Source organism: Cherax quadricarinatus, chromosome 18, assembly GCF_038502225.1.
Source record: "Cherax quadricarinatus isolate ZL_2023a chromosome 18, ASM3850222v1, whole genome shotgun sequence".
NCBI classification, from domain to species: domain Eukaryota; kingdom Metazoa; phylum Arthropoda; class Malacostraca; order Decapoda; family Parastacidae; genus Cherax; species Cherax quadricarinatus.
Genome location: NC_091309.1, coordinates 31,059,331 through 31,087,239, shown reverse-complemented (window position 1 = coordinate 31,087,239; position 27,909 = coordinate 31,059,331).

The window sequence follows — 27,909 nt, the reverse complement described above, 5'->3', positions numbered from 1 at the left end:
GAGGGGCAGGGATGTGAGGGAGGGGGGAGGTGAGGGAGGGGCAGGGATGTGAGGGAGGGGCAGGGATGTGAGGGAGGGGCAGGGATGTGAGGGAGGGATGTGAGGGAGGGGCAGGGATGTGAGGGAGGGGCAGGGATGTGAGGGAGGGGCAGGGATGTGAGGGAGGGGCAGGGATGTGAGGGAGGGGCAGGGATGTGAGGGAGGGGCAGGGATGTGAGGGAGGGGCAGGGATGTGAGGGAGGGGCCGGGATGTGAGGGAGGGGCAGGGATGTGAGGGAGGGGTGAGGGAGGGGCAGGGATGTGAGGGAGGGGCAGGGATGTGAGGGAGGGGCAGGGATGTGAGGGAGGGGCAGGGATGTGAGGGAGGGGCAGGGATGTGAGGGAGGGGCAGGGATGTGAGGGAGGGGCAGGGATGTGAGGGAGGGGCAGGGATGTGAGGGAGGGGCCGGGATGTGAGGGAGGGGCAGGGATGTGTGGGAGGGGCAGGGATGTGAGGGAGGGGCAGGGATGTGAGGGAGGGGCAGGGATGTGAGGGAGGGGCAGGGATGTGAGGGAGGGGCAGGGATGTGAGGGAGGGGCAGGGATGTGAGGGAGGGGCAGGGATGTGAGGGAGGGGCAGGGATGTGAGGGAGGGGCAGGGATGTGAGGGAGGGGCAGGGATGTGAGGGAGGGGCAGGGATGTGAGGGAGGGGCAGGGATGTGAGGGAGGGCAGGGATGTGAGGGAGGGGCAGGGTTGTGTGGGAGGGGCAGGGATGTGAGGGAGGGGCAGGGATGTGAGGGAGGGATGTGAGGGAGGGGCAGGGATGTGAGGGAGGGGCAGGGATGTGAGGGAGGGGCAGGGATGTGAGGGAGGGGCAGGGATGTGAGGGAGGGGCAGGGATGTGAGGGAGGGGCAGGGATGTGAGGGAGGGGCAGGGATGTGAGGGAGGGGCAGGGATGTGAGGGAGGGGCAGGGATGTGAGGGAGGGGTGAGGGAGGGGCAGGGATGTGAGGGAGGGGCAGGGATGTGTGGGTGGGGCAGGGATGTGAGGGAGGGGCAGGGATGTGAGGGAGGGGCAGGGATGTGAGGGAGGGGCAGGGATGTGAGGGAGGGGCAGGGATGTGAGGGAGGGGCAGGGATGTGAGGGAGGGGCAGGGATGTGAGGGAGGGGCAGGGATGTGAGGGAGGGGCAGGGATGTGAGGGAGGGGCAGGGATGAGGGAGGGGCAGGGATGTGAGGGAGGGGCAGGGATGTGAGGGAGGGGCAGGGAGGTGAGGGAGGGGCAGGGATGTGAGGGAGGGGCAGGGATGTGAGGGAGGGGCAGGGAGGTGAGGGAGGGGCAGGGATGTGAGGGAGGGGCAGGGATGTGAGGGAGGGGCAGGGATGTGAGGGAGGGGCAGGGATGTGAGGGAGGGGCAGGGATGTGAGGGAGGGGCAGGGATGTGAGGGAGGGGCAGGGATGTGAGGGAGGGGCAGGGATGTGAGGGAGGGGCAGGGATGTGAGGGAGGGGCAGGGATGTGAGGGAGGGGCAGGGATGTGAGGGAGGGGCAGGGATGTGAGGGAGGGCAGGGATGTGAGGGAGGGGCAGGGATGTGAGGGAGGGGCAGGGATGTGAGGGAGGGGCAGGGAGGGAGGGGCAGGGATGTGAGGGAGGGGCAGGGATGTGAGGGAGGGGCAGGGATGTGAGGGAGGGGCAGGGTGAGGGAGGTGCAGGGATGTGAGGGAGGGGCAGGGATGTGAGGGAGGGGCAGGGATGTGAGGGAGGGGCAGGGATGTGAGGGAGGGGCAGGGATGTGAGGAAGGGGCAGGGATGTGAGGGAGGGGCAGGGATGTGAGGGAGGGGCAGGGATGTGAGGGAGGGGCAGGGATGTGAGGGAGGGGCAGGGATGTGAGGGAGGGGCAGGGATGTGAGGGAGGGGCAGGGATGTGAGGGAGGGGCAGGGATGTGAGGGAGGGGCAGGGATGTGAGGGGGCAGGGATGTGAGGGAGGGGCAGGGATGTGAGGGAGGGGCTGGGATGTGAGGGAGGGGCAGGGATGTGAGGAAGGGGCAGGGATGTGAGGGGGGGCAGGGATGTGAGGGAGGGGCAGGGATGTGAGGGAGGGGCAGGGATGTGAGGGAGGGGCAGGGATGTGAGGGAGGGGCAGGGATGTGAGGGAGGGGCAGGGATGTGAGGGGGCAGGGATGTGAGGGAGGGGCAGGTATGTGAGGGAGGGGCAGGGATGTGAGGGAGGGGCAGGGATGTGAGGGAGGGGCAGGGATGTGAGGGAGGGGCAGGGATGTGAGGGAGGGGCAGGGATGTGAGGGAGGGGCAGGGATGTGAGGGAGGGGCAGGGATGTGAGGGAGGGGCAGGGATGTGAGGGGGGGGCAGGGATGTGAGGGAGGGGCAGGGATGTGAGGGAGGGGCAGGGATGTGAGGGAGGGGCAGGGATGTGAGGGAGGGGCAGGGATGTGAGGGAGGGGCAGGGATGTGAGGGAGGGGCAGGGATGTGAGGGAGGGGCAGGGATGTGAGGGAGGGGCAGGGATGTGAGGGGGGCAGGGATGTGAGGGAGGGGCAGGGATGTGAGGGAGGGGCAGGGATGTGAGGGAGGGGCAGGGATGTGAGGGAGGGGCAGGGATGTGAGGGAGGGGCAGGGCTGTGAGGGAGGGGCAGGGATGTGAGGGAGGGGCAGGGAGGTGAGGGAGGGGCAGGGATGTGAGGGAGGGGCAGGGTGGTGAGGGAGGGGCAGGGATGTGAGGGAGGGGCAGGGATGTGAGGGAGGGGCAGGGAGGTGAGGGAGGGGCAGGGAGGTGAGGGAGGGGCAGGGATGTGTTGGAGGGGCAGGGAGGTGTGGGCGGGGCAGGGATGTGAGGGAGGGGCAGGGATGTGAGGGAGGGGCAGGGATGTGAGGGAGGGGCAGGGAGGTGAGGGAGGGGCAGGGATGTGAGGGAGGGGCAGGGATGTGAGGGAGGGGCAGGGATGTGAGGGAGGGGCAGGGATGTGAGGGAGGGGCAGGGATGTGAGGGAGGGGCAGGGATGTGAGGGAGGGGCAGGGAGGTGAGGGAGGGGCAGGGATGTGAGGGAGGGGCAGGGAGGTGAGGGAGGGGCAGGGAGGTGAGGGAGGGGCAGGGAGGTGAGGGAGGGGCAGGGATGTGAGGGAGGGGCAGGGAGGTGAGGGAGGGGCAGGGAGGTGAGGGAGGGGCAGGGAGGTGAGGGAGGGGCAGGGATGTGAGGGAGGGGCAGGGAGGTGAGGGAGGGGCAGGGAGGTGAGGGAGGGGCAGGGATGTGAGGGAGGGGCAGGGATGTGAGGGAGGGGCAGGGATGTGAGGGAGGGGCAGGGATGTGAGGGAGGGGCAGGGATGTGAGGGAGGGGCAGGGATGTGAGAGTAGAGGTAGTATCCTACAGTATCGTTGACAACACTGGTGTTTTACAACCACACTGTGTGGTTGACAACACTGGTGTCTTACAACCACACTGTGTGGTTGACAACACTGGTGTCTTACAACCACACTGTGTGGTTGACAACACTGGTGTCTTACAACCACACAGTGTGGTTGACAACACTGGTGTCTTACAACCACACAGTGTGGTTGACAACACTGGTGTTTTACAACCACACTGTGTGGTTGACAACACTGGTGTTTTACAACCACACTGTGTGGTTGACAACACTGGTGTCTTACAACCACACAGTGTGGTTGACAACACTGGTGTTTTACAACCACACTGTGTGGTTGACAACACTGGTGTCTTACAACCACACAGTGTGGTTGACAACACTGGTGTTTTACAACCACACTGTGTGGTTGACAACACTGGTGTTTTACAACCACACTGTGTGGTTGACAACACTGGTGTTTTACAACCACACAGTGTGGTTGACAACACTGGTGTTTTACAACCACACTGTGTGGTTGACAACACTGGTGTTTTACAACCACACTGTGTGGTTGACAACACTGGTGTTTTACAACCACACTGTGTGGTTGACAACACTGGTGTTTTACAACCACACTGTGTGGTTGACAACACTGGTGTTTTACAACCACACTGTGTGGTTGACAACACTGGTGTTTTACAACCACACTGTGTGGTTGACAACACTGGTGTTTTACAACCACACTGTGTGGTTGACAACACTGGTGTTTTACAACCACACTGTGTGGTTGACAACACTGGTGTTTTACAACCACACTGTGTGGTTGACAACACTGGTGTTTTACAACCACACTGTGTGGTTGACAACACTGGTGTTTTACAACCACACTGTGTGGTTGACAACACTGGTGTTTTACAACCACACTGTGTGGTTGACAACACTGGTGTTTTACAACCACACTGTGTGGTTGACAACACTGGTGTTTTACAACCACACTGTGTGGTTGACAACACTGGTGTCTTACAACCACACAGTGTGGTTGACAACACTGGTGTTTTACAACCACACTGTGTGGTTGACAACACTGGTGTTTTACAACCACACTGTGTGGTTGACAACACTGGTGTTTTACAACCACACAGTGTGGTTGACAACACTGGTGTTTTACAACCACACTGTGTGGTTGACAACACTGGTGTTTTACAACCACACTGTGTGGTTGACAACACTGGTGTTTTACAACCACACTGTGTGGTTGACAACACTGGTGTTTTACAACCACACTGTGTGGTTGACAACACTGGTGTCTTACAACCACACAGTGTGGTTGACAACACTGGTGTTTTACAACCACACTGTGTGGTTGACAACACTGGTGTTTTACAACCACACTGTGTGGTTGACAACACTGGTGTTTTACAACCACACTGTGTGGTTGACAACACTGGTGTTTTACAACCACACTGTGTGGTTGACAACACTGGTGTCTTACAACCACACAGTGTGGTTGACAACACTGGTGTTTTACAACCACACTGTGTGGTTGACAACACTGGTGTTTTACAACCACACTGTGTGGTTGACAACACTGGTGTTTTACAACCACACTGTGTGGTTGACAACACTGGTGTTTTACAACCACACTGTGTGGTTGACAACACTGGTGTTTTACAACCACACTGTGTGGTTGACAACACTGGTGTTTTACAACCACACTGTGTGGTTGACAACACTGGTGTTTTACAACCACACTGTGTGGTTGACAACACTGGTGTTTTACAACCACACTGTGTGGTTGACAACACTGGTGTCTTACAACCACACTGTGTGGTTGACAACACTGGTGTCTTACAACCACCCGGTGTGGTTGACAACACTGGTGTTTGACCACCCCACTGTGTGGTTGACAACACTGGTGTTTTACAACCACACTGTGTGGTTGACAACACTGGTGTTTTACAACCACACTGTGTGGTTGACAACACTGGTGTTTTACAACCACACTGTGTGGTTGACAACACTGGTGTCTTACAACCACACAGTGTGGTTGACAACACTGGTGTTTTACAACCACACTGTGTGGTTGACAACACTGGTGTTTTACAACCACACTGTGTGGTTGACAACACTGGTGTTTTACAACCACACTGTGTGGTTGACAACACTGGTGTTTTACAACCACACTGTGTGGTTGACAACACTGGTGTTTTACAACCACACTGTGTGGTTGACAACACTGGTGTTTTACAACCACACTGTGTGGTTGACAACACTGGTGTTTTACAACCACACTGTGTGGTTGACAACACTGGTGTCTTACAACCACACTGTGTGGTTGACAACACTGGTGTTTTACAACCACACTGTGTGGTTGACAACACTGGTGTTTTACAACCACACTGTGTGGTTGACAACACTGGTGTCTTACAACCACACTGTGTGGTTGACAACACTGGTGTTTTACAACCACACTGTGTGGTTGACAACACTGGTGTTTTACAACCACACTGTGTGGTTGACAACACTGGTGTCTTACAACCACACTGTGTGGTTGACAACACTGGTGTTTTACAACCACACTGTGTGGTTGACAACACTGGTGTTTTACAACCACACAGTGTGGTTGACAACACTGGTGTCTTACAACCACACTGTGTGGTTGACAACACTGGTGTTTTACAACCACACTGTGTGGTTGACAACACTGGTGTTTTACAACCACACTGTGTGGTTGACAACACTGGTGTCTTACAACCACACTGTGTGGTTGACAACACTGGTGTTTTACAACCACACTGTGTGGTTGACAACACTGGTGTCTTACAACCACACAGTGTGGTTGACAACACTGGTGTCTTACAACCACACTGTGTGGTTGACAACACTGGTGTCTTACAACCACACTGTGTGGTTGACAACACTGGTGTTTTACAACCACACTGTGTGGTTGACAACACTGGTGTCTTACAACCACACTGTGTGGTTGACAACACTGGTGTCTTACAACCACACAGTGTGGTTGACAACACTGGTGTCTTACAACCACACTGTGTGGTTGACAACACTGGTGTTTTACAACCACACTGTGTGGTTGACAACACTGGTGTCTTACAACCACACTGTGTGGTTGACAACACTGGTGTCTTACAACCACACTGTGTGGTTGACAACACTGGTGTTTTACAACCACACTGTGTGGTTGACAACACTGGTGTCTTACAACCACACTGTGTGGTTGACAACACTGGTGTTTTACAACCACACTGTGTGGTTGACAACACTGGTGTCTTACAACCACACTGTGTGGTTGACAACACTGGTGTTTTACAACCACACTGTGTGGTTGACAACACTGGTGTTTTACAACCACACAGTGTGGTTGACAACACTGGTGTCTTACAACCACAATGTGGTTGACAACACTGGTGTCTTACAACCACACTGTGTGGTTGACAACACTGGTGTCTTACAACCACACTGTGTGGTTGACAACACTGGTGTCTTACAACCACACTGTGTGGTTGACAACACTGGTGTCTTACAACCACACTGTAGGTAGTAGATTCGCCGGTATATTCGCCCTGCCTGGGCCTTTTCTAAGAGGTGGCCGGGCCTTGACTTCCTGTCGTGGGAGTGTCTCAGACCATTGCCTGCCATGGGGGGAGGCACAAGTACCTCTTCGTCCTCTGGGACCAGCTATCCTCAGTCCTAGCTCCATTCCCCGCCCCCACGGGGCTCGGAGGGAGAAGCTAGGCACCTTGGGCTACCACAAACCCCGCCCATACTGAGCTCGAAGGGTGTGGCAGCTGCATAGCAGCAGATGATGTTAGGAGGTGCAAAGGCAGCAAGCACTACAGAATCCTTTTGGAGCCACACCCCAACTTTGGGCATTAAGCCCGAGCACTGGGGAGCTCAAGAATGTGTGTTGCTGTGTGTGTTGCTACTGCTACTTGTCTGTTGCACTCCCACACAGTGTGGATGATCAGTAATATAATGTTCCCTACCATCAGATAACACAACTCATTCACCAATCATCGCCTCTGTCACAACACTGTGTAAGCACAAGTGTTCATTCACACACCCAAGACCGTTTAGTAGTTCAAGGATTTACCACAAGTATCCGTCGGCGCCCTAATTCATCCCACTCATTGAAGACAGAGTATCGAGTCTGCACGACCTACTTGCAGCTATCAGCTAGTCAAACACTGGTGGTGGTAATGGCTGGAGATTGTGGTGATGCGGGCGGTGGTGGTGATTGTGGTGGTGATAGGGATTAGTAGTTGTGTTAGGTGGGGGTGTTGGAGTAGTGACAGATGTTAAAACAGTCATTATAGACACACTAGCATAGTCATTGTAGACACACTAGCACATAGTCATTGTAGACACACTAGCACACAGACATTGTAGACACAATAGCACATAGTCATTGTAGACACACTAGCACACGGTCATTGTAGACACACTAGCACATAGTCATTGTAGACACACTAGCACACAGTCATTGTAGACACACTAGCACATAGTCATTGAAGACACACTAGCACACAGTCATTGTAGACACACTAGCACACAGTCATTGTAGACACACTAGCACATAGTCATTGTAGACACACTAGCACACGGTCATTGTAGACACACTAGCACACGGTCATTGTAGACACACTAGCACACGGTCATTGTAGACACACTAGCACACGGTCATTGTAGACACACTAGCATAGTCATTGTAGACACACTAGTACACAGTCATTGTAGACACACTAGCACACGGTCATTGTAGACACACTAGCACACGGTCATTGTAGACACACTAGCACACGGTCATTGTAGACACACTAGCATAGTCATTGTAGACACACTAGCACACAGTCATTGTAGACACACTAGCACACGGTCATTATAGACACACTAGCATAGTCATTGTAGACACACTAGCACATAGTCATTGTAGACACACTAGCACATAGTCATTGTAGACACACTAGCACACAGTCATTATAGACACACTAGCATAGTCATTGTAGACACTCTAGCACATAGTCATTGTAGACACACTAGCACATAGTCATTGTAGACACACTAGCACACAGTCATTGTAGACACACTAGCACACGGTCATTGTAGACACACTAGCACATAGTCATTGTAGACACACTAGCACATAGTCATTGTAGACACTAGCACACAGTCATTGTAGACACACTAGCACATAGTCATTGTAGACACACTAGCACATAGTCATTGTAGACACACGCACACGGCCATTGTAGACACACTAGCACATAGTCATTGTAGACACACTAGCACACAGTCATTGTAGACACACTAGCACATAGTCATTGTAGACACACGCACACGGTCATTGTAGACACACTAGCACACAGTCATTGTAGACACACTAGCACACAGTCATTGTAGACACACTAGCACATAGTCATTGTAGACACACTAGCACATAGTCATTGTAGACACACTAGCACATAGTCATTGTAGACACACTAGCACATAGTCATTGTAGACACACGCACACGGTCATTGTAGACACACTAGCACATAGTCATTGTAGACACACTAGCACATAGTCATTGTAGACACACTAGCACATAGTCATTGTAGACACACGCACACGGTCATTGTAGACACACTAGCACATAGTCATTGTAGACACACTAGCACAGTCATTGTAGACACACTAGCACATAGTCATTGTAGACACACTAGCACACAGTCATTGTAGACACACTAGCACACAGTCATTGTAGACACACTAGCACATATTGAAGACACACTAGCACACAGTCATTGTAGACACACGCACACATTGTACACACAGTGACGCACACTCCAGGAATGTAACTGGCCCCAGAAGTTACTTTAGATCATTATTTATGTGGGTGATAATGTCTGCTTGTCACCTACAGGAAACTTGTGAGTGTAACAGTGGGTTCCAGTGTACACTGGAGGGTAGGTGGCCATGATGGTGCAGAGATGAGTGGTAGTTAATGGTGGTTGAAGGTAGTAATGGTTGATGGTGGTAATGGTGGTCGAAAGTGGCAATGGTGGTTGAAGGAGGTAAAGGTAGTTGAAGGTTATAATGGTGATCGAAGGTGGTAGTGGTGGTTGAAGGTGGTAATGGTGGTTGAAGGTAATAATGGTGATTGAAGGTGGTAATGGTGGTTGAAGGTGGTAATGGTGGTTGAAGGTGGTAATGGTGGTTGAAGGTAATAATGGTGGTTGAAGGTGGTAATGGTAGTTGAAGGTAGTAATGGTTGATGGTGGTAATGGTGGTTGAAAGTGGTAATGGTGGTTGAAGGAGGTAATGGTAGTTGGCTATAATGGTGATTGAAGGTGGTAGTGGCGGTTGAGGGTGGTAATGGTGGTTGAAGGTAGTAATGGTTGATGGTGGTAATGGGGGTTGAAGGAGGTAATGGTAGTTGAAGGTTATGTGAAGGCTTACTCAGCCCTGTAACAACTTCAGACAGTATTACCAAGGCTGGCTCCTCCTCAGGAAAATTAATGAATAGAAAAAGAAATAACAGACAAACATAAACACTTTATTATATAGAAAATATAAAATATAAAACACTTAAATATGAAATATTAATCCTACATTAAAGAAAATGAAAAATGAAAAATATAAATGATAACTGAATTCAACGCTAAAGTATATAGGGGTGTCTGGTGTTGGTGACACTGTGTTGTTGAAATCGTAGCCGTTGCTGATGATGGGGGGGGGGATCGCAGGTGTTGGTTACGACCCACTGGCTAGTTCTTCACAGTATAGCCTTGAGTATTATATCCCGATGAGAGGAAAGCAGGTTCTTTACCGCTGCAATGATGTGGGGTTACGTCCTGCAATTTCATACAGGTGCACAGGTAATTAAATCCAAAAAGGGGAAGTCTCAGGACATTAGTCCGTCTCCACCAGTTCTTCTCGTTGATTGACAGGTGACCCTCTCTGTCATCCAAGCTGAAAAGATAGACAGGTTACCCACTGCTTAAATAATCACTCTCCATGATAAGTACAATACCTAAAAGATGTTGTGATTATTACAACAGTCAACATAGAGCAAGGCTGAAAAGACTTAAGTTTATTATTGGTCAAAAGTGAAGCTTTCAACCCATAAATCCACTAGAATACAAGGCAGGCATGTACTTACAGTAGTGCTGGGAGCTGTGAGTCTAGTGATTACTGTTTGGACCAGAGCCCCACACGTCACCTTTCGGGGGGGGGGGAAGGAGGAGGGGAAGGGATAGCGGGAGCTAGACTGACCCTACCTTAACAAGCAGCCGGCAGTCAAACTATCACTTTCGGGGTGGGGGAAAAAGGCGGGAATAGCGGGAGCTTGACTTACCCTACCTTAACAAGTAGCTGGCAGTGGAACTATTGTTACTATATACTCCCTCGCTACTCCTATCTATTGAACTTTTCCCTCACAGTTATAATGGTGATAGAAGGTGGTAGTGGCGGTTGAGGGTGGTAATGGTGGTTGAAGGTGGTAATGGTGGTTGAAGGTAATGGTGGTTGAAGGAGGTAATGGTAGTTGAAGGTTATAATGGTGATAGAAGGTGGTAGTGGCAGTTGAGGGTGGTAATGGTGGTTGAAGGTGGTAATGGTGGTTGAAGGTGATGGTGGTGGTTGAAGGTGGTATTAGTGGTTGAAGGTAATGGTGGTTGAAGGTGGTAATGGTGGTTGAAGGTAATAATGGTTGATGGTGGTAATGGTGGTCGAAAGTGGCAATGGTGGTTGAAGGAGGTAAAGGTAGTTGAAGGTTATAATGGTGATCGAAGGTGGTAGTGGCGGTTGAAGGTGGTAATGGTGGTTGAAGGTGGTAATGGTGGTTGAAGGTGGTAATGGTGGTTGAAGGTAATAATGGTGGTTGAAGGTGGCAATGGTGGTTGAAGGTAATAATGGTGGTTGAAGGTAATAATGGTGGTTGAAGGTAATAATGGTGGTTGAAGGTGGCAATGGTGGTTGAAGGTGGTAATGGTGATTGAAGGTGGTCGGAGGTAATGGTGGTTGAAGATGGTATTGATTGATGATAGTAATGGTGATTGAAGGTGGTAGTGGCGGTTGAAGGTGGTAATGGTGGTTGAAGGCGGTAGTGATGGTTGAAGATGGTAATGGTGTTGAAGGTGATAGTGGTGGTTGAAGGTGGTAATGATGGTTGAAGGCGGTAGTGGTGGTTGAAGGTGGTAGTGGTGGTTGAAGGTGGTAGTGGTGGTTGAGGGTGGTAATGGTGGTTGAAGGCGGTAGTGATGGTTGAAGATGGTAATGGTGTTGAAGGTGGTAGTGGTGGTTGAAGGTGGTAGTGGTGGTTGAAGGTGGTAGTGGATGGTGGTAGTGGTGGTAGACATACGTGAAAGGTAGCAGTGATTGGTGGATGGCAGGAACGAGGGTGGTAGAAGTCATATTGCTTGGCTCTCAAAATCGTAATGACACGATTGCAAACAAACCATATCACGGGTGGGGCTTTGAGACTCTCTCACCGCGGGTTCAAATCCCACCCGTGGTATGGTTCATATTGTTTGGGTTGAGTTAACCGAGGTTAATTCTGCACTACTTGCTGTTGTGTGACTTTTCTAAGACTTTGACTTCATTGTAAAAATAAAAAGTTACATTTGTTTGCTAAACCTCATAAAAAGAAAACTTAGGAAGATGGTGCTGCCAGATGGTGCAGCCAGATGGTGCAGCCAGAAACACACTCGGCTCATTGTTTATAGAAGCAAATTCCTGACTAAATTCATTCTCTCTCTTTCTCTCTCTCGCTGTCCAGTTTTGATCCCAAAATATATTTAATAGTAGATTGCTTGTGGGACAGAGAAGAACAGCTAACTCGTGGACATTGGGATCTCCTCTCAGAGTCTTGAAGCAGATCAGCTCCTCCCGAAGGCCACAGTCTCACTGGAACAGTGCCATTCTGAAGAAATTCGCCGAAACATTGACAACGCATCGAGAAAGGACAAAGATCTCCTAGTAGTAAGTCGCCACATGATGGAGATTTATGATTTTCTGTTCCTACTTCCTCCTGGGATACTCACCTCCACCCTCATTGGTGCATCTTTTCATCTGGTTCAACGTAAACCTCGCTAATCGCCGTCACTGACAACACACAACACCGGAAACTACAATATTTCAAAAAACATTATCAGGTATGATACTCAACTAGTCAGAGCGCCATCTACCTCACAACACAGGAGTCACATGATCACATTGTCTACCTGTCCTCATCCCAATATGGCAGTCTTCAGGTCACCACCATGCGTCACTCACACTCCACTCTCCGCCTATATATACTCATTTTTTAACCTCTGTATGTTAGAAGTGATCAAGGTTCCAGGACCGAAACGTTTTGTAATAAATGGTCTAGTGTTTGTTCACTTGTCTTTTTAAACCAGTTTGTGGGTATTACCAACGTTTGTATCTCTTCATCTTAGTCTAACCACTCACAGACTCACCAGACACACATGTATCTGCGGCAGTGTGGCGCTAGATCAATTTGGACTCGTCTGCAGTAAGTCATAAGGAAAGCTTACAGGACATCAAGAAGTCACGGATATCTAGCGAAACCTCAACACAGACCGTTACTTATCAGAACAGGAGGCTCAGGTACTCAGGCCCGATGGTAGCCAGAAGCTCTCATATGGAATCAACATGTTACTGTGGATAAACGGTCAGCGAAATACGTGAGACTAAGCATGTGCTTCTCAAATGGCCATCACCTACATACAATACTCAGAAGCTGAAATAGGTGATGCAATCAGTTTCAGGGAGACCCAGATCAACAAATACAGTGACCTGCCACCATACTGTGACTTAGTTCTAATAAGACAGGTGCGCCTACGTTTCTGAAGGAGTTAGGTGACAATCATGTCAGAGGAAACCAAGGACTCCAGAGCGACCAGCTTTCTTTTTCAGAGACTCAGTGTTATGATCCAAAGAGGAAGTGGTTGGGGAGACGAACAGCTTTGGAGGAACACCTTCAAATTTGCCCTTACAGTTAGTTTCTCCTCTCCGACGCGCGCGCGCACACACACACACAAGACAGACAGTTAATATTAATAGCCCCTTATCCTGACATTAGCGTGAAGGTAGACTGGAGGTGATATATACACAATAGAACTGCAACACTCGCCTGAGATACTGTGCATGACTTGCACACCTCAGGCTGTGCAGTAACGTTGTGTGCATATATTTAATATTAGTATTAAAGTAAATAAAAACTATACATGTGTAGAAAAGTCTAGCTGTTTAAAGCAACATTTAAAGGTTTATTTAAGTTACATAATTTTAGCAAAAAGGTTATTTAACATACCTTATTGAATTATTTAACTAAGTGTTTACTCCCACAAATTCTACCTGACCTTACTAACAAAATTACCTTAAGATTACAGTATACCACAGGCATCACGGCTTTTTCCAAGGTATACATGAAGGAGAGGATGCAGCTGGTGCTGGTGCAAGCTTGAAGGCAGACAGGTCCCCTACAAGAGACCACCTGGTGTCTGCTACACACATTAATTCCCCTCCCCTAAACACACTTCCTGCTACCTCAAGATGTCAGTGTGGTGACACTGACTCTCTCGTCTGCGACTACATTCTTCACCACAACGTAAAATATCACTAAAAGTTAATAAATTGCTGCTTATTAAGGTAGAAAACATTGGTTTTTATTCTTAAGGGAGAGAATAATAAGAGTGACCATGTTGGTTTTTGTCAAGTGTCCCGAGATATGTTACGTCTCTACTGGTTGTTGTATATTGTTTATTGTAGCCAGGGTTACTGTGTCCATCATGATGGCTCTCACACACTCATCACTGGTGTGTCCATCATGATGGCTCTCACACACTCATCACTGGTGTGTCCATCATGATGGCTCTCACACACTCATCACTGGTGTGTCCATCATGATGGCTCTCACACTCATCACTGGTGTGTCCATCATGATGGCTCTCACACACTCATCACTGGTGTGTCCATCATGATGGCTCTCACACACTCATCACTGGTGTGTCCATCATGGTGGCTCTCACACTCATCACTGGTGTGTCCATCATGATGGCTCTCACACACTCATCACTGGTGTGTCCATCATGGTGGCTCTCACACACTCATCACTGGTGTGTCCATCATGATGAGTCTCTCACACTCATCACTGGTGTGTCCATCATGATGGCTCTCACACACTCATCACTGGTGTGTCCATCATGATGAGCCTCACACACTCATCACTGGTGTGTCCATCATGATGAGCCTCACACACTCATCACTGGTGTGTCCATCATGATGAGTCTCACACACTCATCACTGGTGTGTCCATCATGATGAGCCTCACACACTCATCACTGGTGTGTCCATCATGATGAGTCTCACACACTCATCACTGGTGTGTCCATCATGATGGCTCTCACACACTCATCACTGGTGTGTCCATCATGATGAGTCTCACACACTCATCACTGGTGTGTCCATCATGATGGCTCTCACACACTCATCACTGGTGTGTCCATCATGATGAGTCTCACACACTCATCACTGGTGTGTCCATCATGATGAGTCTCACACACTCATCACTGGTGTGTCCATCATGATGGCTCTCACACACTCATCACTGGTGTGTCCATCATGATGAGCCTCACACACTCATCACTGGTGTGTCCATCATGATGGCTCTCACACACTCATCACTGGTGTGTCCATCATGATGAGCCTCACACACTCATCACTGGTGTGTCCATCATGATGAGCCTCACACACTCATCACTGGTGTGTCCATCATGATGAGTCTCACACACTCATCACTGGTGTGTCCATCATGATGAGCCTCTCACACTCATCACTGGTGTGTCCATCATGATGAGCCTCACACACTCATCACTGGTGTGTCCATCATGATGGCTCTCACACACTCATCACTGGTGTGTCCATCATGATGAGTCTCACACACTCATCACTGGTGTGTCCATCATGATGAGTCTCTCACACTCATCACTGGTGTGTCCATCATGATGGCTCTCTCACACTCATCACTGGTGTGTCCATCATGGTGGGTCTCTCACACTCATCACTGGTGTGTCCATCATGGTGGGTCTCACACACTCATCACTGGTGTGTCCATCATGATGGCTCTCTCACACTCATCACTGGTGTGTCCATCATGATGGGTCTCACACTCATCACTGGTGTGTCCATCATGATGGCTCTCACACTCATCACTGGTGTGTCCATCATGATGGGTCTCACACTCATCACTGGTGTGTCCATCATGATGGCTCTCACACTCATCACTGGTGTGTCCATCATGATGGGTCTCACACTCATCACTGGTGTGTCCATCATGATGGCTCTCACACACTCATCACTGGTGTGTCCATCATGATGGCTCTCTCACACTCATCACTGGTGTGTCCATCATGATGGCTCTCACACTCATCACTGGTGTGTCCATCATGATGGGTCTCACACTCATCACTGGTGTGTCCATCATGATGGCTCTCACACTCATCACTGGTGTGTCCATCATGATGGCTCTCACACTCATCACTGGTGTGTCCATCATGATGGGTCTCACACTCATCACTGGTGTGTCCATCATGATGGCTCTCACACACTCATCACTGGTGTGTCCATCATGATGGCTCTCACACTCATCACTGGTGTGTCCATCATGATGGCTCTCACACACTCATCACTGGTGTGTCCATCATGATGGCTCTCACACTCATCACTGGTGTGTCCATCATGATGAGTCTCTCACACTCATCACTGGTGTGTCCATCATGATGGCTCTCTCACACTCATCACTGGTGTGTCCATCATGGTGGGTCTCTCACACTCATCACTGGTGTGTCCATCATGGTGGGTCTCACACACTCATCACTGGTGTGTCCATCATGATGAGTCTCACACACTCATCACTGGTGTGTCCATCATGGTGGGTCTCACACACTCATCACTGGTGTGTCCATCATGGTGGGTCTCACACACTCATCACTGGTGTGTCCATCATGATGAGTCTCACACACTCATCACTGGTGTGTCCATCATGATGAGTCTCACACACTCATCACTGGTGTGTCCATCATGATGGCTCTCTCACACTCATCACTGGTGTGTCCATCATGGTGGGTCTCTCACACTCATCACTGGTGTGTCCATCATGGTGGGTCTCACACACTCATCACTGGTGTGTCCATCATGGTGGGTCTCACACACTCATCACTGGTGTGTCCATCATGATGAGTCTCACACACTCATCACTGGTGTGTCCATCATGGTGGGTCTCACACACTCATCACTGGTGTGTGGCTCTCACACACTCATCACTGGTGTGTCCATCATGGTGGCTCTCACACACTCATCACTGGTGTGTCCATCATGGTGGCTCTCACACACTCATCACTGGTGTGTCCATCATGGTGGCTCTCACACACTCATCACTGGTGTGTCCATCATGGTGGCTCTCACACACTCATCACTGGTGTGTCCATCATGATGGCTCTCACACACTCATCACTGGTGTGTCCATCATGGTGGCTCTCACACACTCATCACTGGTGTGTCCATCATGATGGCTCTCACACACTCATCACTGGTGTGTCCATCATGGTGGCTCTCACACACTCATCACTGGTGTGTCCATCATGATGGCTCTCACACACTCATCACTGGTGTGTCCATCATGATGGCTCTCACACACTCATCACTGGTGTGTCCATCATGATGGCTCTCACACACTCATCACTAGTGTGTCCATCATGATGGCTCTCACACACTCATCACTGGTGTGTCCATCATGATGGCTCTCACACACTCATCACTGGTGTGTCCATCATGATGGCTCTCACACACTCATCACTGGTGTGTCCATCATGATGGCTCTCACACACTCATCACTGGTGTGTCCATCATGGTGGCTCTCACACACTCATCACTGGTGTGTCCATCATGATGGCTCTCACACACTCATCACTGGTGTGTCCATCATGATGGCTCTCACACACTCATCACTGGTGTGTCCATCATGATGGCTCTCACACACTCATCACTGGTGTGTCCATCATGATGGCTCTCACACACTCATCACTGGTGTGTCCATCATGATGGCTCTCACACACTCATCACTGGTGTGTCCATCATGATGGCTCTCACACACTCATCACTGGTGTGTCCATCATGATGGCTCTCACACACTCATCACTGGTGTGTCCATCATGATGGCTCTCACACACTCATCACTGGTGTGTCCATCATGATGGGTGGTCAAGTGAGTGCAGTTATTAGCCTTTTTGAAGGTAGTATCTGTCCAGTTCTCTCTTCATGGTAATGCCTGTCCAGCTCCCTTTTGAATGCAGCCAGGGATCTATTGATAATTCCCCTTATGGTTGGTGGGAGGCCACCAAAAACCATAAAACCATAAGTGTCCGGGGCCCAAGACTGTTCAACAGCCTCCCACCGGCCATAAGGAGAATTACCAATAGTCCCCTGGCTGTCTTCAAGAGGGAGCTGGACAGATACTTAGTGCCGGATCAGCCGGGCTGTGGTTCGTACGTTGGATTACGTGCGGACAGCATTAACAGCCTAGTTGATCAGACCCTGATCCCCCGGGAGGGAAGACTGACATGCTACCATACAGTTACAAAACACACATTTACATTCTATCGTTACAAAGACCATCCGATTTATTCATGCTTTAAAGGTTAACGTTGCGTCTTGGAGGGATGGTCGCCCTCCACACCAACACATGTATGACCTCCCTACTGCACAACCTTACACACACTGTTTTTTTATTGTATTTTCATATACACAGCTTATCTTAAGTTTACTTACTTCGTAGGTCGTACAGAAACACACACTGCTGTGTGTGTGTGTGTGTGTGTGTGTGTGTGTGTGTGTGTGTGTGTGTGCGCGCAGTCGAGGTTTCACTGGTATGGGAAGTTTTAGGAAGTGTAACCCAGAACACCAACAGAGGAGAGAGGCTTCACTAACAGTGCTATGGAAAGGTGGGTACCCACGAACGAACACCAGATCTACCTACCTACCTGGAGGGTATTCCAGGGATCAACGCCCCCGGAATACGACCAGGCCTCCCGGTGGATCAGGGCCTGATCAACAAGGCTGTTACTGCTGGCCGCGCATAGTCCAACGTACGAACCACAGCCCGGCTGATCCGGCACTGACTTTAAGTATCTGTCCAGCTCCCTATTGGCAATCCCCCTTATGCATGGTGGGAGGCTGTTGAACAGCCTGATAAGAGGACGGACAAGCAACGATGGAAGGAGGAGAAGGACTTGAGGAATAGGAAGAAGTAACTGAATAACAGACAGAGAGAGAGTGAGGGAGGCAATAGAGGACAATAAAGCAAAAGAGGAGGAGAGAGAAGCAACAAAAAGTTGAGAGAAGGAATCAAAGAGAAGCCTGGCAGAGGTTGCAGAAAGGTTGCTCTGCAGGTTATATAGAACATTATTACTAAAGTATTGATTACCTTCCCTCCCTGTGACGGTACCATCACTGACGGTACCATCACTGACGGTACCATCACTGACGGTACCATCACTGACGGTACCATCACTGACGGTACCATCACTGACGGTACCATCACTGACGGTACCATCACTGACGGTACCATCACTGACGGTACCATCACTGACGGTACCATCACTGACGGTACCATCACTGACGGTACCATCACTGACGGTACCATCACTGACGGTACCATCACTGACGGTATCTATGGACTTTTGGATATTGTACATTCCTTTTTAAATGACTTGTTCTGTCTAGGCTGGAAAATATTGCTGTACACGACGGTACCATCACTGACGGTACCATCACTGACGGTACCATCACTGACGGTACCATCACTGACGGTACCATCACTGAAGTTACCATCACTGACGGTACCATCACTGACGGTACCATCACTGACGGTACCATCACTGACGGTACCATTACTGACGGTACCATCACTGACGGTACCATTACTGACGGTACCATTACTGACGGTACCATTACTGACGGTACCATCACTGACGGTACCATCACTGACGGTACCATTACTGACGGTACCATCACTGACGGTACCATTACTGACGGTACCATCACTGACGGTACCATCACTGACGGTACCATCACTGACGGTACCATTACTGACGGTACCATCACTGACGGTACCATCACTGACGGTACCATCACTGACGGTACCATTACTGACGGTACCATCACTGACGGTACCATCACTGACGGTACCATCACTGACGGTACCATCACTGACGGTACCATCACTGACGGTACCATCACTGACGGTACCATCACTGACGGTACCATCACTGACGGTACCATCACTGACGGTACCATCACTGACGGTACCATCACTGACGGTACCATCACTGACGGTACCATCACTGACGGTACCATCACTGACGGTACCATTACTGACGGTACCATCACTGACGGTACCATCACTGACGGTACCATCACTGACGGTATCTATGGACTTTTGAATATTGTACATTCCTTTTTAAATGACTTATTCTGTCTAGGCTGGAAAATATTGCTGTACACGAACAGTTACAGTTAAGGCAGGAGAAATCCCAGATCTAGAGAATGTACAGAGAATTTAGACGTATTAGTTTGGCCAAACACCTTAATTACAGGGAATGCTTGGAGTCACTTGGCTTGTACTCACTGGAGCGCAGACGAGAGAGATGCATCATAATCTACACCTGGAAAATTCTAGAGGGACTAATCCCAAATCTGCACACAGAAATTACTCCCTACGAAAACAAAAGACTAGACAGACAGTGCAAAATCTCCACTATGAAAAGTAGAGGTGCCATGAGTACACTGAGAGACAACGAAGTAAGTGTCTTTGGCCCAAGACTGTTCAACAGCCTCCCACCATGCATAAGGGGAGTCACCAATAAACCCCTGGTTGTCTTCAGGAGGGAGCTGTGGCTCGTACGTTGGACTACGTGCGGCCAGCAATAACAGCTTGGCTGATCGGGCACTGATCCACCGGAAGGCCTGGTCAAGGGCTGGGCCGCTAGGTTTGGGTTGCAAACTGGTGCTGCATACTCCAGTATAGGCTTAGGGACTGATTACCTCAAACTCCTCCTCATATTCCACCTTTCTCTGCACTGGACTGAAGAGGCCACTGGCTGGTGAAACATTCCCAGAATAAAGATACCGAAATGTTGCTCAAGTGTTTCGTTTATCGTCTAGTGTTGACTGATGACTGACCATCTGCACCACACCTTCTGTTGACTGATGACTGACCAGCTGCACCACACCTTGTGTTGACTGATGACTGACCAGCTGTACCACACCTTGTGTTGACTGATGACTGACCATCTGCATCACACCTTGTGTTGACTGATGACTGACCAGCTGCACCACACCTTGTGTTGACTGATGACTGACCATCTGCATCACACCTTCTGTTGACTGATGACTGACCAGCTGCACCACACCTTGTGTTGACTGATGACTGACCATCTGCATCACACCTTCTGTTGACTGATGACTGACCAGCTGCACCACACCTTGTGTTGACTGATGACTGACCAGCTGCACCACACCTTGTGTTGACTGATGACTGACCAGCTGCACCACACCTTGTGTTGACTGATGACTGACCAGCTGCACCACACCTTGTGTTGACTGATGACTGACCAGCTGCACCACACCTTGTGTTGACTGATGACTGACCATCTGCATCACACCTTCTGTTGACTGATGACTGACCAGCTGTACCACACCTTGTGTTGACTGATGACTGACCAACTGCACCACACCTTGTGTTGACTGTTGACTGATGACTGACCAACTGCATCACACCTTGTGTTGACTGATGACTGACCAGCTGCACTACACCTTGTGTTGACTGATGACTGACCATCTGCATCACACCTTCTGTTGACTGATGACTGACCAGCTGTACCACACCTTGTGTTGACTGATGACTGACCAACTGCACCACACCTTGTGTTGACTGTTGACTGATGACTGACCAACTGCATCACACCTTGTGTTGACTGATGACTGACCAGCTGCATCACACCTTGTGTTGACTGTTGACTGATGACTGACCAACTGCACCACACCTTGTGTTGACTGATGACTGACCAACTGCACCACACCTTGTGTTGACTGTTGACTGATGACTGACCAACTGCATCACACCTTGTGTTGACTGATGACTGACCGACTGTACCACACCTTGTGTTGACTGTTGACTGATGACTGACCAACTCCACCACACCTTGTGTTGACTGATGACTGAACAACTGCATCACACCTTGTGTTGACTGATGACTGACCGACTGTACCACACCTTGTGTTGACTGATGACTGACAAACTCCACCACACCTTGTGTTGACTGATGACTGAACAACTGTACCACACCTTGTGTTGACTGATGACTGACCGACTGTACCACACCTTGTGTTGACTGATGACTGACCAACTGTACCACACCTTGTGTTGACTGTTGACTGATGACTGACCAACTGTACCACACCTTGTGTTGACTGTTGACTGATGACTGACCAACTGTACCACACCTTGTGTTGACTGTTGACTGATGACTGACCAACTCCACCACACCTTGTGTTGACTGATGACTGAACAACTGTACCACACCTTGTGTTGACTGATGACTGAACAACTGTACCACACCTTGTGTTGACTGATGACTGACCAACTGTACCACACCTTGTGTTGACTGATGACTGACCGACTGTACCACACCTTGTGTTGACTGTTGACTGACCAACTGTACCACACCTTGTGTTGACTGTTGACTGATGACTGACCAACTGTACCACACCTTGTGTTGACTGATGACTGACCGACTGTACCACACCTTGTGTTGACTGTTGACTGATGACTGACCAACTGCACCACACCTTGTGTTGACTGATGACTGACCAACTGTACCACACCTTGTGTTGACTGATGACTGACCGACTGTACCACACCTTGTGTTGACTGTTGACTGATGACTGACCAACTGTACCACACCTTGTGTTGACTGTTGACTGATGACTGACCAACTGTACCACACCTTGTGTTGACTGATGACTGACCGACTGTACCACACCTTGTGTTGACTGTTGACTGATGACTGACCAACTGTACCACACCTTGTGTTGACTGATGACTGACCGACTGTACCAAACCTTGTGTTGACTGTTGACTGATGACTGACCAACTGCACCACACCTTGTGTTGACTGATGACTGACCAACTGCACCACACCTTGTGTTGACTGATGACTGACCAACTGCACCACACCTTGTGTTGACTGATGACTGACCAACTGCACCACACCTTGTGTTGACTGATGACTGACCAACTGTACCACACCTTGTGTTGACTGATGACTGACAAACTGTACCACACCTTGTGTTGACTGATGACTGATGACTGACCAACTGTACCACACCTTGTGTTGACTGATGACTGACCAACTGCACCACACCTTGTGTTGACTGATGACTGACCAACTGTACCACACCTTGTGTTGACTGATGACTGACCAACTGTACCACACCTTGTATTGACTGATGACTGACCAACTGTACCACGCCTTGTGTTGACTGATAACTGACCAACTGCACCACACCTTGTGTTGACTGTTGACTGATGACTGACCAACTGTACCACACCTTGTGTTGACTGATGACTGATGACTGACCAACTGTACCACACCTTGTGTTCATTGATGACTGACCAACTGTACCACACCTTGTGTTGAGTGATGACTGACAAACTGTACCACTCCTTGTGTTGACTGATGACTGACCAACTGCACCACACCTTGTGTTGACTGATGACTGATGACTGACCAACTGCACCACACCTTGTGTTGACTGTTGACTGATGACTGACCAACTGTACCACACCTTGTGTTCATTGATGACTGACCAACTGTACCACACCTTGTGTTGACTGTTGACTGATGACTGACCAACTGTACCACACCTTGTGTTGACTGTTGACTGATGACTGACCAACTGTACCACACCTTGTGTTGACTGTTGACTGATGACTGACCAACTGTACCACACCTTGTGTTGACTGATGACTGATGACTGACCAACTGCACCACACCTTGTGTTGACTGTTGACTGATGACTGACCAACTGTACCACACCTTGTGTTGACTGATGACTGACCAACTGTACCACACCTTGTGTTGACTGATGACTGACCAACTGTACCACACCTTGTGTTGACTGATGACTGACCAACTGTACCACACCTTGTGTTGACTGATGACTGACCAACTGTACCACACCTTGTGTTGACTGTTGACTGATGACTGACCAACTGTACCACACCTTGTGTTGACTGATGACTGATGACTGACCAACTGTACCACACCTTGTGTTGACTGATGACTGACCAACTGTACCACACCTTGTGTTGACTGATGACTGACCAACTGCACCACACCTTGTGTTGACTGTTGACTGATGACTGACCAACTGTACCACACCTTGTGTTGACTGTTGACTGATGACTGACCAACTGTACCACACCTTGTGTTGACTGATGACTGACCAACTGTACCACACCTTGTGTTGACTGTTGACTGATGACTGACCAACTGCACCACACCTTGTGTTGACTGTTGACTGATGACTGACCAACTGCACCACACCTTGTGTTGACTGATGACTGACCAACTGTACCACACCTTGTGTTGACTGTTGACTGATGACTGAACAACTGCACCACACCTTGTGTTGACTGATGACTGACCAACTGCACCACACCTTGTGTTGACTGATGACTGACCAACTGTACCACACCTTGTGTTGACTGATGACTGACCAACTGTACCACACCTTGTGTTGACTGATGACTGACCAACTGTACCACACCTTGTGTTGACTGTTGACTGATGACTGACCAACTGCACCACACCTTGTGTTGACTGATGACTGACCAACTGTACCACACCTTGTGTTGACTGATGACTGACCAACTGCACCACACCTTGTGTTGACTGATGACTGACCAACTGCACCACACCTTGTGTTGACTGATGACTGACCAACTGTACCACACCTTGTGTTGACTGATGACTGACCAACTGTACCACACCTTGTGTTGACTGATGACTGACCAACTGTACCACACCTTGTGTTGACTGATGACTGATGACTGAACAACTGCACCACACCTTGTGTTGACTGATGACTGACCAACTGTACCACACCTTGTGTTGACTGATGACTGACCAACTGTACCACACCTTGTGTTGACTGATGACTGACCAACTGTACCACACCTTGTGTTGACTGATGACTGATGACTGACCAACTGCACCACACCTTGTGTTGACTGATGACTGACCAACTGTACCACACCTTGTGTTGACTGTTGACTGACCAACTGCACCACACCTTGTGTTGACTGATGACTGACCAACTGTACCACACCTTGTGTTGACTGATGACTGATGACTGACCAACACAGTTTACAACTTCTTATAATAAAGACAACAATGTCGTCCGTTAGGTTACTTATGCTGGAAGTTATATCATTCCTAACGCATCTTCACCATTACTTTTATATACAAATATATGTAAATCTGCGCGCGCGCGCACACACACACACACACACACACACACACACACACACACACACACACACACACACACACACACACACACACACACACACTCGCACACACACACACACACACACACACACACCAACACGCGTGCACACACACACCAACACGCGCACACACACACATACACATACACACACACACATGCACACACATATACAACAGGCCTAGTGTCTAATCGACATGTGCCTAGGACAAAATGGTAACTAACACAACTGCAAAGAAAAGGAATCGGCCTCTCAAAGTAATTTTCAAGGCAGAATCAACCCGAACCATGATCCTGCAGGAGAAAGCACGGCTGAGAGGCAAGCAGGAGTTCCGGAGTGTGTACCTCGATCGAGAAGGAACACAGGACGAAAGGAAGACGATGAAAGAGAGAGTTCAAAAACGAAAGGAGAAATGGGAGGAAATGAAAAAGGAGAGCAGAATAACCCAGGATCAAATGGAAGGACAAGCACGCCCCCAGTAACACCTGCAGAAGGACTCCAGCCACGACACCCCCAAGGCAACTGAATAATCCAAACCAACCATCACACACCGATCCCTCTGTTTCCACCCCCCGCACCACAGTTACAGTATTAGAACAGAAGTTGAAGGTTTGGTACACAAATGCAGATGGATTAACGAATAAACATGAGGAATGGCAAGAAAGAATCATTGAGAAGTCCCCAGACATCATAGCAGTTACAGAAACAAAACTCACGGAGACAATAACAGATGCAATCTTCCCACCAGGATACCAGATCATGAGGAAAGATAGAAGGGGTAGGGGGGGAGGTAGGGTTGCTCTGCTCGTAAAAAAACAGATGGAAATTCGAGAAAATGGAAGGCATAGATGAGACGGGAGAAAGAGACTACATAGCAGGTACACTTCAGTCTGGGGAACACAAAGTGGTCATTGCAGTGATGTATAATCCACCACAGAACTGCAGGAGGCCAAGAGAGGAATATGAAGAGAGCAACAGAGCAATGGTGGACACACTTGCTGAAGTGGCAAGAAGAGCTCACTCGAGCAGAGCAAAGTTGCTGGTTATGGGGGATTTCAACCACAGGGAGATCGACTGGGAAAACCTGGAGCCACATGGGGGTCCCGAAACATGGAGAGCCAGGATGTTGGACGTGGTGCTGGAGAACATCATGCACCAACATGTTAAGGACACTACCAGAGTGAGACGGGAGGATGAACCAGCAAGATTGGACCTTGTGTTCACCTTGGGCAGCTCAGACGTTGAGGACATCAAGTATGAGAGTTCCCTAGGAGCTAGCGACCACGTGGTTCTGTGCTTTGAATACATAGTAGAGCTGCAAGTGGAGAGAATAACAGGAGTTGAATGGGAAAAGCCTGACTAAAGAGGGGACTACATAGGGTTGAAGAACTTCCTGCGGGAGGTCCAATGGGACAGAGAACTGGCAGGAAAGCCAGTAAATGAAATGATGGAATATGTAACAACAAAATGCAAGGAGGCAGTGGAAAAGTTTATTCCCAAGGGCAACAGTAACAACGGGAAGACCAGAACGAGCCCCTGGTTTAGCCGACGGTGTAAGGAGGCAAAAACAAAGTGCAATAGAGAATGGAAAAAGTACAGAAGGGAGAGAACACACGAAAATAGGGAGATCAGTCGCAGAGCCAGGAATGAGTATGCACTGGTAAGGAGGGAGGCTCAGCGACAGTATGAAAATGACATAGCATCGAGAATCAAGACTGACCCGAAACTGTTGTATAGCCACATCAGGAGGAAGACAACAATCAAAGACCAGGTGATCAGATTAAGGACAGAAGGTGGAGAACTCACAAGAAATGATCAGGAGGTATGTGAGGAGCTGAACAGGAGATTTAAGGAAGTTTTTACAATAGAGACAGGAAGGGCTGTGGGAAGACAGCACAGAAGGGAACATCAAGAGGGAATATACCAACAAGTGTTGGATGACATACGAACAACTGAGGAGGAGGTGAAGAAGCTCTTAAGTGACCTTGACACCTCAAAGGCGATGGGACCGGACAACATCTCCCCATGGGTCCTTAGAGAAGGAGCAGAGATGCTGTGCGTGCCTCTAACCACAATCTTCAACACATCCCTTGAAACTGGGCAACTACCTGAGAAATGGAAGACAGCTAATGTACTCCCCGTATTTAAGAAAGGAAACAGAAACGAGACACTAAACTACAGACCTGTGTCTCTGACATGTGTTGTGTGCAAAGTCATGGAGAAGATTATCAGGAGGAGAGTGGTCGAACACCTGGAAAGGAACAAGATTATAAATGAAAACCAGCATGGGTTCATGGAAGGCAAATCCTGTATCACAAACCTCCTGGAGTTTTATGACAAGGTAACAGAAGTAAGACACGAGAGAGAGGGGTGGGTAGATTGCGTTTTCCTAGACTGCAGGAAGGCCTTTGACACAGTTCCCCACAAGAGATTAGTGCAGAAGCTGGAGGATCAGGCGCATGTAAAAGGGAGGGCACTGCAATGGATAAGGGAATACCTGACAGGGAGGCAGCAACGAGTCATGGTACGTGAAGAGGTATCACAGTGGGCGCCTGTTACGAGCGGGGTCCCACAGGGGTCAGTTTTAGGACCAGTGCTATTTTTTATATATGTGAACGACATGATGGAAGGAATAGACTCTGAAGTGCCTCTGTTCGCAGATGACGTGAAGTTGATGAGAAGAATTAAATCGGACGAGGATGAGGTAGGACTGCAAAGAGACCTGGACAGGCTGGACATTTGGTCCAGTAACTGGCTTCTCGAATTCAATCCAGCCAAATGCAAAGTCATGAAGATTGGGGAGGGGCAAAGAAGACCGCAGACAGAGTATAGGCTAGGTGGACAAAGACTACAGACCTCACTCAGGGAGAAAGACCTTGGGGTGACCATAACACCGGGCACATCACCGGAGGCACACATCAACCAAATAAC